Here is a 15,061-nt window from a genome sequence, read left to right on the forward strand (position 1 = left end):
TTCGCCATGAATGCCAACACTGCAAGATTCGGAAAGCGCAACCAGAACCACCGCCGATGGGTAATCTTCCGCGTGCTAGATTAGCCGCCTGTCAACGCCCTTTTTCCTACGCGGGTGTAGACTATTTTGGGCCAATAAGCGTAACAGTAGGACGTCACGCAGAGAAGCGTTGGGGAGTTCTTTTTACGTGTATGACCACACGAGGTATACACATCGAAGTTGCACACAGCTTAACTACATCATCTTGTATTCTAGCTGTGCGACGGTTCATCGCGCGAAGGGGTACACCGCTCGAGATTATAAGTGACAGGGGAACGAACTTTATTGGAGCATCACGGGAATTACAACAAGCTATGAAAGATGTAAACGAAAATGAGCTTATGACGGAGTTCAACAGTACACAAACCAAGTGGGTGTTCAATCCTCCCGCAGCGCCACATTTTGGAGGTTGCTGGGAACGATTGATACAATCGGTAAAGAAAGTACTCGCCGCATACGATCTCCCAAGAAGGCCATCCGATGAAATTCTACATAGCACATTAACAGAAATAGAAATGATTATCAATTCTAGGCCTTTGACACACATCCCTGTCTACAGTGAAATGGACGCCCCATTGACGCCAAACCACTTTCTTCTTGGAAGCCCCGACGGGTCTAAACCTCCTATCTACTTTGACGACACACCCCGCATGCTACGAAACACGTGGAAGACAGCACAGCTTTACGCAGATATATTCTGGAAGAAATGGATCGCCGAGTATCTTCCATCACTCACTCGGAGGAGTAAGTGGTTTCATCCGTGCCGCCCAATTAAAGAAGGAGATTTGGTAGTGATCGTAGATAATACGCTCCCCCGAAATAGCTGGCCAAAGGGGCGCGTGATTCAAACCACTAAAGCAAAGGACGGACAAGTAAGGCAAGCTGTAGTGCAAACCGCGAACGGATTATTAGAACGACCCGCCGTTAAAATTGCGATCTTGGATATCGAACCGAGAGAAAGGACAGACAAGACAGACGTGGAACCAAAAGAGTAGGATAGGGACAGCAACGACACCGGAACAGCCATAGGGAAAGTGAATTCGACAATTCACTGGAGGGGAGAATGTTGCGACGAGTCTGGCAACTGTTCGACGTTATAATAATAACGCGTATTGATGACTGCCCGGTGTATAGATTGCGATGCGATTGCTGAGATGTATAGATGAAGTGGTTAGATGAAGAGTCGAAGGTAAACTGTTCATCATAAGCAAGCACCAAAGTCATTTGGATTCAAGGTAGAGAGATCTTATCTTATCACCGGCGTACTCTTATGTGCTCTGTCAGACAAGAGGCTCGTTTGCATATGAGATTGCAGTTTTTTGGGAGAGATAAACGTAGATTATGTGACATAAATGATGCAAGTGGGTGTTTAATTTACTAAAGCTTGTCTTAGAGCATTTGGAATGGCTCAACATATTGATTAGGGTCAATGAGGGTCAACCGCGTTGAAGTTACTGTCTAAATTGGCTCATAAAAGGACTGTTTTGCATGTTTTGCAAGGGCGATAAGACACAAATATCATTGTTTTGGTAAATTGAAACTAATTAACAGGGCTTTCAACCGATCGACTCTATTTGTATGGATTACTTTGCCTCATTGCGAGTTATTGTTAACCACCTGTCCAATTACTTAAATTTAACCCCAGTGATCAAATTACCAACCCCAAGCTAGCTCACTGATAAAGAGCATCGTGCCAGACAAAAATGCAAAAGCTCCCACCTTTCTCCCCCTCCCACCAATCATCCTAATGCTCGCGAGTGTATAAGCTAAGTGAAAGTTCACCTTTCTCATCGACAACGATAAAGCGCGCTCCGTCATCGCGTCCCATCCACGCTTTCGGGTGACGATTCTGTCTGCTTCGGTAATAACATAAATTTTGTCAAAATATGAGATCGTTATCATTGTAGCAGCACCAGCACCAGCAACGGAATTCGTCCACGGTGCACTTTTGGCGTTGCACTCTTTCACTCTCACACTCTCCTCCCTCTTCATCCGTTTTCGCACAAGCGCTTGCCAGGGACGAACAAGACTTGGAATTGCGGTCACGATATCGTACTGGGTGCTGGGTGCGAGAACCGATTGAGAAGGGAGGGAACATATTTTGAACTTACCGACCGATTCCTCTCAGCTTTGCTCTTTTATTTGCCCTTCCCTCGAGCGGGCGGGCAAGCGATCGCGTGGCAGGGAGGTGAAAATCTTGTGATATGCGCTCGGCGTGTAGCAAATCCGTTAGCAGCAGCAGCAGCAGTTTGTTGTTGGGAGTTTTGTTGTGCGAGTGCAAGCACCCAGTCTTTCGTGGTCAGAATTCATCGACCTTCTTGGGTCTGGTTTGGTGCGACGGAATGGGACTGTGGAATGGAAATGCAGGGACTGCATCAGGAGAAAAGCATCATCAACAGCTTCTTCGCGTTTCGCCGTTCGGGAGGGGGCTATAGTGCCTTGACAATTCCGAATGCCAATGAACGCGCCGAACCGAACTGGGCGACCGAACTGCGCTCTAGCGTTTCGCCCTATCGGTCAGGGGGTGGCGGGGAGGAGAATGGGAAAGAACTGAAGAACACTCCGGCTGCAGCAGCACACACACACACACACACACACCGAACGAAACTCCACTTCACTTCGACGTCCATAACTTGTCTGGAAGTCTCGACGGCGTCTATTGCCGCTTCACTTGATGTCGCGTCCGAGCTCGGAGGACGCCCTTCGCTTGCAGCACCAACACAAGACGCAAGACACACAGCCACACACTGGTTGCACTGCACGCAGAAGGAGTAAGATAATTGTATTTATTGCCCTGGTGTCTTCCTCGTCCCCTTTTTCTGCTGACCAACTCACAGCCCCGTTTGCGACCCTGGAATGGGTGGTTATAAAAGTTTTTAGTGAAGCATCTTTGCCGATAGACTTACACCGTGTGATGCAAAGCACCGAGGGAATGGCAAACACACACAGTTCAATATCTTCACCCTCTCTCTTTCCATCGGCATAAGGGGATGGGGGGAGGTTAAATGCACAGCAGGAACTAGATAGACCGGAACCGGAAATGTATCCGAAATGGGAAGGATCGCACAAGTTGCAGTGCTGAAGATGGCATCGGCTTTTAGAGCAGAGGTTTGTCCGGATTGTAGGGCGAAAATGGGGAGCTACACTGCAGAAGCGGGAACCTTGGCAAAGGTTCGATTCGTCTTGGCTATCGATCAACGGACGGTTTATTGATTTTAACCCGCAGCAACACCCACCGTTGGGCACTGGAAGGGTTGGGTGCAAATCACGTTTCAAGTGATGTTCCGTAAATGGTTTTATTGCGAATGGGGTAAAGCGGTATAATATCTTCCCGGTACTGCTTCCCGGGGTAGGGATTGGAAGGTATGCTCAGCTCAAGGTGGGACAAGAGAAGCAAAAACTGTTAAAATACAATCTCTTCCTAAGATGAATATCCAAAGGATGTGCTGGCTGAAGAGAGATATTCAACTCAGGGAAAGCTGATGGAGCAGGCAAGGCTTCAAAAGTTTGAAAGGTTGCATCATTTGACAGTTATATAAAATACCTTCGAAACTGCCAATGAAGAATTCATTTTGGAGAATGTTCGTCTTAATACTCTTATGCAGGATAAGTAAGTTAGAAAATAACAGGATGATGAAGTCCATTCAAGGACGATGTTTTAGGGGCTTTCTTAGGTCTTGACGAATACAAACTGGTTAAATTTGTAAATCTTTTAAAAGCCCTTCATGGAATACGTGGAGTAGAAATAATATGGAACTTTCTTAATAGTGTATTTGATAATAAACTCTATGAAACCTTTCTCTATCATTCCAAATATCATATGAATATAGCTACACTCATTCAAACGTTGGGTTGAGATCAGTTTTGAACCCATGCCATGTGATGCGTTAGACTAAGTACTTTACCACGGTACTGTCATACTGTCTTACTCATCACGCTGCTATTTGTTTACCTGTATCAACCAAATAAAATCCTATTATTTTGTTCGTCTAGCTTTACTAGAATTGCAACTCGTACTCCTTTTGCGATGCATCACTGCTCCATCAAACGAAGCAACGAAGACTGAATTTTGCACCGACTTCACTAGCTTAAATCCTTTCCAACCGTACCATTACGGCCAAACGCTAACCAATCGTGGATTGCCTGTTGTGTTGGGAAATTCATTTTCAAATTGTGCAAACAGCAAAAGAAGTCCCGCGTACTGAAACTCGTCCGACGATGGAGTCGTACAAAAATTACTTCTCCCCAATATGCATGTGTGTGTGTCTCTGTGGAACTACCAAACGCGAATGGGAAATCGAACGGGTAGCCATCCTTTGCACAGTTCGCACAAAGTAGACGCGCGACTCTCTGCGTTTTTGGGAACGGAAAAGCTAATCAACGCCGCCGGCGATCCTGCCCTCGGTGGCGGAAATGGCCACCGATTGGGTATCCCTCGTTCCAATCGTTCGGCAAAGTGTTGCTTACAGCGTTTCGAAAAGCACAGGATACGCACAGGATTTGTTTGCTCAATGCTGCAGACCGACCCCAAAAACCCATCATTTCAAGGGATGGCATTCGCTCCCGAAAAGCAGCGGATAGATATGGTCCCACATGCACACGCAACACCCGGGAATGGGGAAAAGGCCAAAGAAAGGGAGAGAGTGTGTGTGGGGGGGGGGGGGTGTATCGACGACTTTATTCTGTCCCGAGTCCGTTTCGGTCGTTGGCTAGCCATCAAGTTCGATTACGAATTGTTGGTTTCCCCTCATTGCCCTCACCGCCACCGTACGACGGCCAAGGCAACATCATCGTCAGGTTCTGTCTGTACCATCGGGGTTAAACCGTTGAAGGTGCCCCGGACGACGACGACAACAACGGATGCCACCGGATCGGTGTCCTTCTTGCTCTCTCTCTCTCTTTCTTTCTTTCCAAATCTCTCTCTGTCTCTATCTCTATCTCTCTGTCGCTCTCGGCAAGTGAGCAATAATGGGCTCTACCGTCACTACTATGTATCACACGGAATGTGCAATGTTCATCCCTTCCAATCCCTCCCCGTGTGTATGTATTCTGTGTGTGTGTGTTTGGCTGTTCTTTTTTTTTTTGTTGCTCCATTCCACCCATCTCCCATGCTTTGGAGCAGATCGAATGCGTTCGAGCAGTGTGCTTCGTCTGCTGTTGAAGTTCTTCTGCTACGGTCCGACTGAACGCCACCCACGAACACGGGCGTTGCGTGTGTGGGAGATACAGTTTTTTTGTTGTTGCTCTTTCCCCATCTTTCGTTTTTGTTTGCTCGCTACGACTCCCTTTTCCGCGTGTTGCTCCCATCGGCCGAAAGGTTCAACAGGGATCTCGACCTCGCACAAAACGGTTGGGGTGATGGACACGAAAACGGTGAAGGTCGACCGGTGTTTTGTTGGGCTTGTGGTGTAGCTTGCTTGGAGGAGGAGGAGGAGGAGAAGGTTCGATTTTTGAATGTCATACATAAAGGCAACCTTGGGTAGTGCTGTATTGTGCCCCACTGTACAGTGGTTGACGAATCCGTTGGAGTGGTTGGAGAGATGGGTTTGAAGACTGTTTTTGTGGTATTTATTTAACAATTTACTTTACAAATGTCTTTAATAGAAAATATTGATGATTTTGGATTGAATTACTATTTGTTTGTGTCATACAGAGACTGTTTGATGGAGATTGTTTTACCTGTTTTTGTTATAAAGTTTTATTAGTTCCTTTTATATTAAACTAATTAATTTCCATGTTCCTCTTGGTTCTTTTCAATTCACAGTTAAAGTTATCTTTTATATATTAATTGTTGTATGCTGTTTTTGCTTATTGTATTGTTTTTATTTATTTCTTTATTTCTTATCTTTTTTAATTTTATATCTTTTTTTAATAAATTGCACGTTTTTATGTCCCTTTTTTGTTCTTTAGTTCATTATTTGAGTTATTACTTTCGTAGTGTTTCTTGTAATGTTTTCTTTTTACTCTTTCCTTTTTCATTATATTTTTGGCTATTATTTGTTCTGAGTTTTTTGTTCTCTTTAAAAACTGATTCTTGTTCGGTTGTCTTTCCATTAATCAAATAATTTATTACATATTTTTGTTGCTTCAACAAACTATTTAATTTCTTCCTTTGTTTACCGATGTCTCTTAAGCTTTCCGACATTTCTTCCACTACCATACCACCACCAGCATTTGGTACGGCACTTCCCCCGTAATGGTTAATGTGGCACTTATCCGTTTCGGGACGGTGCTTGGAAAAATCGCTATGTTTATGTTTCCTTTTTTTGGTTGTAGCTGTTGTAGCCTTCCCTTCAACGTTATCCTTTACACCGAAACGGACGGCCCACCGAATCCGTTGCAACCGAAGGCAAAGGCAACGGGTCTCAGCAAATCGATTTAGCCACCCAGGTGTGTGTGTGTGTGTGTGTTTGCCAGCATAGCGCACCTGTATACCAACAGCAACAACCTGTGCTGGCACTCACTTCATAAAAATCCTTCCTGCAAACGCCCTCCGGCACTGGGTACGTTGGCGTGGCTCTACCGGATATTCAGATGTGTCAAACGGATCAAACACAGTAAAGATAGGGGGCATAGGGAAGGGACGACGAGTGGCATTTCCCGTGGGTGCGTGTAGGTGTGTGTGCAGGAGTTTCGAGGATTTGGCTGCGTGGAACTGAGGTTCGGTCGTCCTGTGCGAAGGATAACGAGGATGGGAAAATATTACAAATGTATGCCACGGCAACGAATGGTCTGTGTGTGTGTGTCTGTGTGTGTGTGTCGAAAGCCTCTCTTCAGTGGTTTGTGAGTGTACAGGCTACATCAAAAAGGGATCAAAAGGCGGGTGGGCGGGTGGTTTGATGTCTCTTTCGCTCCCGGGGTTTTTGGCGAGAGAATCTGACTTCGGTAAATAAACCGGTGTACCTTGGGTCATGCTTTCGACAGACGATTCACTCGCCTGCCGTGTTCATTTTCCTGGTGGGACGGAAGCACGGATGTGGCAGTGTATGTATCTGTGTGGGCACATATCTATGTACGGGGCTTTTCGGAATGCCAGCGTATGGGGGAGAGCGAGCAAACGGAGAAACGATAGAATCATTGCACGGTTTTGCTTGCCAAATGCTGGACCATCCCATGCCCTGGAACGGTGGAACGTTGCGGTCAGCTCACCGAGGAAGGTCGAAGGAGGAGCGGAGGTGAATGCAGATCATGTTGGCGGTGTACTCATTGTTCGCCGTGTGTTGTTTGGCTACCCCATCCGCCCCACTGTCGAGGATTGTCCGGAGCAGTGTGGCTGATGCTGTAGTGAAGGACTTCAGGATATGTCCATGCTCAATCCCTTGCTCCAGCAGCTTATCACCAGCAGCGCAGATACCCAGCAGGGGATGGCGGGAGTGGGAGGGTTGGTGTAATCCGTCCTGAACGGTGGAAGATGGCTGCATGCGTGCGAGTGTGTTTATATACGCTTCGATCGGGCGATCGAATCAATTATCATTAATTCATTTCGAGTGGAGATATCGGCACACAACCTCGGGGCAATGTGAAATGGCCCCGTCGCCTCTCCGAGCCCACTGCACACAGTACATGGACGTTGTGGTACGGTGGTAAAGGGGGCGGTGGGAGTGAATTGGTACTATAAATATTATTGGCAATAGTGTTGTGCTTCTAGCAGCCCGTTCTGTGCCCATGTGCGGGTGTTCCTTTGTTGGCGAGTTTGCTGACTTATTGGCACAAATATTTTGCGAATCAGTGGTAGGGCTAGGCTTGGGAATCGATGGATGGTCACGCAGGCACCTTTGGTTTGGCGTGTCACCGAATTGGCGATGGAGAAAACGCCCCATTTCGGGCAGAGTTCGGAGAAGCGCGGTGCGTTTCATTTGTTTTTAGAATTAATTAGCCCGTTTTCTGAGTGTTTGTAATTCTGTGAACACTTGGAATCATTGCAGGTAATTTAGTTACTTCGCTAGAATGAAGATCGGGTAGAATTGCGTAGGCACTGGCCGAGATTGTCCCTTTCTCAACATGATTTGTAATTAGTTGCCTCAAGGAATGATGTTTTTCTGAGCTCCAAAGGATTTTCTCTTATTTTGAAGCCTTCCGTAACAGCTTGAGCTTCGAACTTCCGGGGCGCAAAACTCAAATCAGGGGAACTTCACTTCACTACAAGTGGCTTTCCGTTGCCTTGCAAGAACCTTACTTTCTCCTTGCTTCATCATCGGAGAGAAAGGATATTCCTCGAATGACCCGAAAGAAAGCGACCCGATCGGTTAGATTCTCCCCAAAAAGGGGAGCTTTTCTTGGGCAGCTCCAACCCGGCACTGCCCCAAAGTAGGTTAAGGGGCGTGGGAAAAAACCCCCACATTCAAGCGGCCGCCAGCACCAGCGTACTGCGCTCCTGGTAGTGGAAGTTTAGCCTTCGGCGGAGTAGCGATCGAACGAAGCTGCCGAAGATGGGGCTGCCCCTATTTCGCCGAGTGTATCACGGGGTTCGGCTTTTTTGGTGTCTGCGCTGGGTGGAGAGAGTGTCTTTTCCGGCCTGTTCCGCCTTCGGACGCGCGTGTGAGCTTTTGTCGCTCGAGACTGCTCAGCACGAGCAGCGAGTGGCCCGAGCGATGGGGAAAATTATGTTAGAGTTGATGATTTCTATTCCTTCGATCGTTCGTAAAATAGTGAGAAACTTGTGTCGCTTTCATTTCACTGAGCATCGTGAGCGCTTCTCTGTTTGGGGAGGGTTAAAAGAAGGAAGAGTACCGGAATTAAATAACAGCTTTCATACTTGATTGACAGTTATGACTAATTTTGAGCTCAAACAGCAACGAATACCCTTGAAAAGCTAGCTTCCTTTGATAAATTTCAACATTTTGCAATGAAGATTGCATACATTGGGGCTCGAAGCACGCATAACGCCTAAAGATATGCAATCCGTAGGAGTAGAATTCGCTTACTTAACGAATGATTGGAATTTTCTTTGCAAATCGGTACCCAATATGATTATGAAGGATGCCAAAACAAAATCCAATTAAACAAATTCTATCAAGAGTCTTTCATGCTTGCCGTGTGAAACAGGGCTCTGCTGAAAAGAAACAGGGCGTAAGAAAAGCCATCCTGGAAGCTACTACTCCAACTACAAATAAAGACAGTACAAGCCGTACGATGTAACAACACACGAGGTACGGGATTCAGGTGCAACCGTCCGGGTGGCACATTGTGTAAATGGGCATCATTGCTTCAAGAGAAAACCATGATAAATGTATCAAACATCGTACGTTTGTGTACGAGGTGAGCTGTCCGCTTGCCTTCGACAGCGTGTTGTGTGTTGGATTTTACGCATAACATTAGCACCACCCATGAGCTCGTTGCAGAGGGGGGATAACAGCAGACAAAAACAGGGTGCAGTGCACAGGGGAGTTTGTTTAAATTTATTGGAAAATTCTAACCCATGCCCATGGGTGCCAGCAAAGGCATGGACATATCCCGCTCCCCCGGGCACCGAGACAGGTTTGAGAGATTGTTACACATTTCGGCTTTTTGTGCCGAGAACGGAGTTTCACACTCGAGCTTCGTCTAGTGTGGGTGGAAGTATGTCTCGTCTGTTCATGATTTGGTTTTAAACCAATCCTCCCTTTTCCGCCGGTTCGATCACACATCGATGCCGTTAGCTATCGTGTTGGTTTGGTTGGTTGGTTGGTGCATGTTGCCAGAAGCATGTTGCCGAGCATGAAGCCAATATGTGTGTTGATGTTAAAGTTATGTGAAATAATGCGGCGAGGCGACGAGGCAGTGCGTACAGCGGAATGGGCGGAAGGATGTTCACTTGCCACGGTGCAACGTTTGGTACGAAGTTATGATGTTTGTATCGATACTGTCAGTACGGTAGCGTTAGATGTGCAGTTGGGAAACGGAGAAACAACAGAGAGAGAGAGAGAGAGAGAGCGAATGCCGATCGAGCGAGCAAGAGCAAGATAGCGACACAAACGCTGCAGAGGAATGGACGGAGATTTAACTGCCTTTGTACGCTTCGGTACTTTAGGCGGGCTGTGACGGAACATGTAGAGGGGAGTGCGAAGTGTGTGTGTGTGTGAGCGTGTATGTGTGTTTGGAACCGAGCCGATACGATGGCATCGATGAACTGCATGTAGCATGTTCAGGACTTTCCATATGTGCGAAACGATGCCATTCTGGACCGCTCACGCCTCACCGGCTCGCCTCACCACCTTTGCTGCAGTTGCACCTTGCGGCGGCTACTGCAGGCAGAGGCGAATGGTCGTCTCACCGCAACACCTGCCCACATCGTCCCGCTTTCGCACCTAACATTTATAATAAATGGAGGAAATTTATGCATTTCGATCCCGAAAGCGTACCTCGGAAACAATTGCTGCACAACGCACATGCAGCAGCGGGGGCGTGAAAATAGGGGGGTGTGTGTGAGTGTGTGTGAGTGTGCGGGGTGAAATGCGGCATGCGGAAAATTGTGCACGGGTACGTACAAAACAAAGGTGGTAACAGATGCTGCTACTGTTGTTGGTTACGGGAACTATTTACGAGCAAAGAGAGAGAGAGAGAGACAGAGAGACCCCTAATCTGTTGTTTTGTAGAAGCATCCATCCTGGTGTTCGGTGTTCGTGTTCTAAGAAATCAAGCCCTTTCCCTCTACTGGTCGCCATCCTGGATGGCCTTGCACTCCTCCTCGTCTAGTCCGGCACGTCACCCACGGCCAATGCAAATCGTATCAAATCGAGGGCATTGAGTAGAAGGTCGGGCGTTAAATAACCGTTAAAGCTACCGGTTCCGGAACGTGGACAGCATACCGGAGTGGGAGGCTGAAACCCCTTCCTCCCCCCCACACCACCCCCTGTTTGGTGCGCTCAAACGGGTAGCTGATTTATTGGCTGTTGATTTGGATGTGGATTAGGATGAGCTGGTAGTATGATGATAAGAGAGAGAGAGAGAGTGAGAGAGAGGGTGGAAGGCAATCGGAACGTTTGTGAAAGCTTATTAAAGTGATTTTGCCCAGCATCAAACGCGTACACATTGTGCTGTCGTTCTTTGACCGTATTTATGCTTATCGGTTGGGGGTTAAGCCTCAAATCATAAACATTTCAACTTTACAGCTTCGCATTTATCACGCTGTACGGCGACCTGCTTCAATCCCAGCTCATAGCTGACTTCTGAGAGTCCTTTCTGGATAGCTTACATAACTTTAGGCGTTGTTTGAATATTTTTGCGAAAAAACGCCTGAAAGTATGCAATCCACAGGGCAATGTGCGTAAATAAGTGCAAATTATGTAACAAAATCATTTCATCTGTATTTTAACGCTATTTATCGGTGTTATATGACAAAAAATCCTATACACCAGTTTTAGTAGCAAAATAAAATCAATTTTCGTATTCCAAAGCAGCACTCGGCTCACACCATTAGCTTCCATTGTTCTTCTAATCCTTGGACCATGTGACAAAATACTGAACGATGTTTGTCTTTCGATTGTCAACGGTGCCAGCACTTTAAGTCCTTTCGTTTTCGTGGACTAGCAGATGAAAAAAAACAGAAAAGATGGCCAATTTTTCATAATTAATCCCCTCCTGTCGTAAACCATACCCGAACCGAGCGGCTCTATGTATCTCCCATTTCGCTCTCTCTATCTCTCTCTCTCTCTCTCTCTCTCTCTCTCTCTCTCCCTTTCTCTCCCTTGCTCTTCCATAGTTGTCATTTCTCTTTCCAAACGCAGAGCGCATTAGAAAAGTAAAGCATCTTAGCGCTGTGGAGATGATTTGTTTCCCTTCGTCTTGATGTTGATGTTGCCGGTCGGGTGTCGGGTCATAACAGTAAGAGCCCCTAACCTTCTCCCTGCGCGCCACAAAAGGGTGTTTATGTGCGTGTGTGAATGTGTATCGATATTATGTGCTTCATGAATTCGTTTCGTGCTTAGATCGAGATCGCCAACTCCCCGTTCCACCCTCATTCCACGCCTTACTCAACGACACAAAGACGCTCACGCTCGGTGCGCGCAAGAGGCATCGTAATGCGGAAGCGCACAAATGCATGTTTATGTTTTTCCAGCCCCAATGGCGCTGGGACCTTTTTTCTTTCGTATCTTTTTTTTAGTGTTTGCTTGCGCTCGCCTCCCTTCCAGACACGAACCAGTCAAGACGGGAGAATCTTTATTCAGTGGGATTGATTTACGATGGCCATGGTTCTGGTTTGGCGCTTACCCAGCCCGCCCTACCCCGTTTGGCATACACTGTAGGGGGAACCGAATTCAGTGGCTGGCCAGCTCTGCCCGACTCGTGGTGATTTATTGGAATAATATTCAATCATTAGCCTCGTCCCGGGCAGTGCGCGTTCCGTGTGTGCGTGTGTGACGAGGGTTGTCCCGGGCTAAAAGATTACCGCCGGACAATGGTTACTACTCCCTGGCTGGCGCAACGGGGTAGCAAAGTGGTATTGATTTTGTAAAAAGGCGTGTTAATAAAGTGTGTACGCGGTGAAAGGTAGAACGCAGCACAGTGGGAGAGGGCTTGTTTTTAGCTCCGGTTCAAATAAAGTCCGTCTAAATGAAGAAGACAGAGCGGTCTGTTGCAATGTTTGTTTTCCGTTCTGCTGAGGAGGAGCTGAGGAATTGAGCAGTAAAGAACGGTGCGCCTAATAATATGCAAGATAGTGTAGCTTTCGTTTTGCTTTTGTTGCGTGATGTTTTCATTTGCATATTCTTTGGATAGGATAATTAATTTGGTTTGATGGTTTCATTGTTCTGGCTTGATTTATTGTATGATCATTTTTGTTGAGTAAGACGCTTCATTTTCCTGAACGTTGTCATACTTTTCTTAAGCTGATGTGATGCAATGTCTTCATAAGAGTGCATTTGATTTAAAATTTATATTTATTAAGTGTTATATGATCCTTTATTTGCTTGTCCGAAATGAATCAGAATGAAATTTGTCAGTGTTAACACTCTCTTAGCTGTTAGCTTTTCAAGGCCATTCTACTCCTCCAAGAATACCGATTTTGACAGACTTCCTAATCACGGATGACAAAAAACGTCTTTCCCCATTCCAAAACAACGTCCCACAGCAATGATCCGCTTTGCGCGGTGATCGACCACCGCCGATGACCACAAACTGGTTCCTGGTCTGTTCGCCGGCCATTCTCTTTCCTCCCTAGAGCTAGCCACTGCCCCTTGTCCAATGGTTTTTGCCTGCCCATCCACGGACACTAATAGCTCATAAATTTATCATCGCACATATCGCGCAAACTCGCGCACGTTGTCTGCGAACGGTTCCTGTTCGCTTGCCATTTGGTTTTGGTATTCGCAGCCGTGCCGAAGCACCCACCAACGGGACGGGTGTATTGACGACATCGGGACGGGCAAACCACAAGACGCGACTGGACGAGGAAAGCTTTCGCTGGCGACAGAGAGGAGCGAAGAACGAGCGAGTGAGAACGTCCGAGCGACCGAGAATGTGTGTGCATAAATCTTAAGCTATTTAACTTAAAACCACCAACACCCGGCGACCGAGTACCGATCGGTTCAGCAGCCCCGGGCGCTTGCTTTTTGCCGCGAGCCTTGGCTGTAGTTTGTACGCGTTGCTGTTTTATTGGCGCGATGCTTCTCTCGTTTGCTCGTGCCGTAGCAGCAAGTGTAGACCGGCAAGCAGCACATCAGCAGGACCGGGCCCGAGCTTGCTTGTTCCTTCTTTGCCGCGCGACGCTCATTATCGCCGGTTAATCATAATCCGCTGGGGCTGGCTGGGGATCCGGACAATCTTGCCAACACGGTCATCGGCGGTACATATCGTTTGGGTTGTATCATCGTGTACGCGGGGAGAAACACCAAAAAAAAGTAGAAAGAATACCGAGGGTCATGGTTAGAGCGGTAGTAAACCAGTTTCTCCACTCAAACGCAGCAAACGAAGGAGCAGGTTGAACAGTTTCGCTTGTGCATTGCAGTACACCCTCGCTTTGGGGCGGGAGAGTGTCGTACACGGTCGACATATGAAGTGCCAGCAGGTAGTCCGATTATTTAAGTACTTCACTTTTAGGAGTCTAAAAGAATGGTAAGAATAATATGATTCTTTAAAAAGTACAGTTTAAGTACTTCTACAAGTACAGTTGCTTTAATTATCGTATTATTTTGTGTTGTAAGATCGCCCTATCGATGTAATTATACTCTAAAATAACTGAGTCTTTCAAACCAGGTAAGATGGTCTCGTGCCAAGCGTCGTGAATCACACAAGGAAGATTTCGAGTTTGATACTCGGATTTTACATGACAAATCTTCTTAAATTGATTCAAATTTTCACAATCCTCCAAATTTCGTTTGGATCAAAATGACTTCGTCAGAACCTTTAAAATTTGTATTAATATTAGTCACAAAATTAAATTAAAATAAACTAGAGTATCTGTAATACTGTGATGTGTACGTACGTACTCGTACTCGTACTTTAAAAATAAGAATATTTTATTCAAATGAAGCTCCCAAATCAAAATATTAAGCAAAAATCTGTTTGTAACCAATCACCCTCCTCCAGGCCTTTGGAAAAGAAAAAAAGAATCGTGCGTCGGCCGGGAATCGAACCCGGATCAACTGCTTGGAAGGCAACTATGCTGACCATTACACCACCGACGCCCATGTTTTCCAGTGCGCCAATTGCAATCCACAATCGCTCCAGCAGCTTTCCAAACGCGCGCTCAGTACACAGCACCAAACAACGTTAGAGAAGAAATCATACAGAATTGCACTCACATTTACACACGCCACCGGGGTGTTGCCAAAAGATCGGTACACACAGCCCCGCGGTCAATTACGGAGCGATAAATTTGTCCGTGTGCCTGTGTGTGTATGCGCGGGATGGTGTTGTGGCCTCTATAGCACAAACGAAAACAAACCACTTTACAGCAGGGTGGGCGCGCAATGAAAGGGAGAGAAAATAAAGAGTAGTTACACTTTTTTCTCACTTACTGCGGATCTGTGTGTATTTTACAATTATTGCAGTATTTTATTTTACAATTTTTCGGTCTTTGATCCAAAAAAAGGCATGTAAGAGG

The 15,061-nt window shown here is 46.4% G+C and overlaps 1 non-coding gene across 1 annotated transcript; it reads right to left on the bottom strand.

Moving 5' to 3' along the window:
- Positions 1–14,570: 14,570 nt before the first annotated feature.
- On the bottom strand, positions 14,571–14,642 carry Trnag-ucc (transfer RNA glycine (anticodon UCC)). Its single transcript has one exon. It is a non-coding gene; the product is annotated as a tRNA-Gly (tRNA).
- Positions 14,643–15,061: the final 419 nt, after the last annotated feature.

Source organism: Anopheles coluzzii, chromosome 2 (assembly GCF_943734685.1).
Source record: "Anopheles coluzzii chromosome 2, AcolN3, whole genome shotgun sequence".
Classification (NCBI taxonomy): domain Eukaryota; kingdom Metazoa; phylum Arthropoda; class Insecta; order Diptera; family Culicidae; genus Anopheles; species Anopheles coluzzii.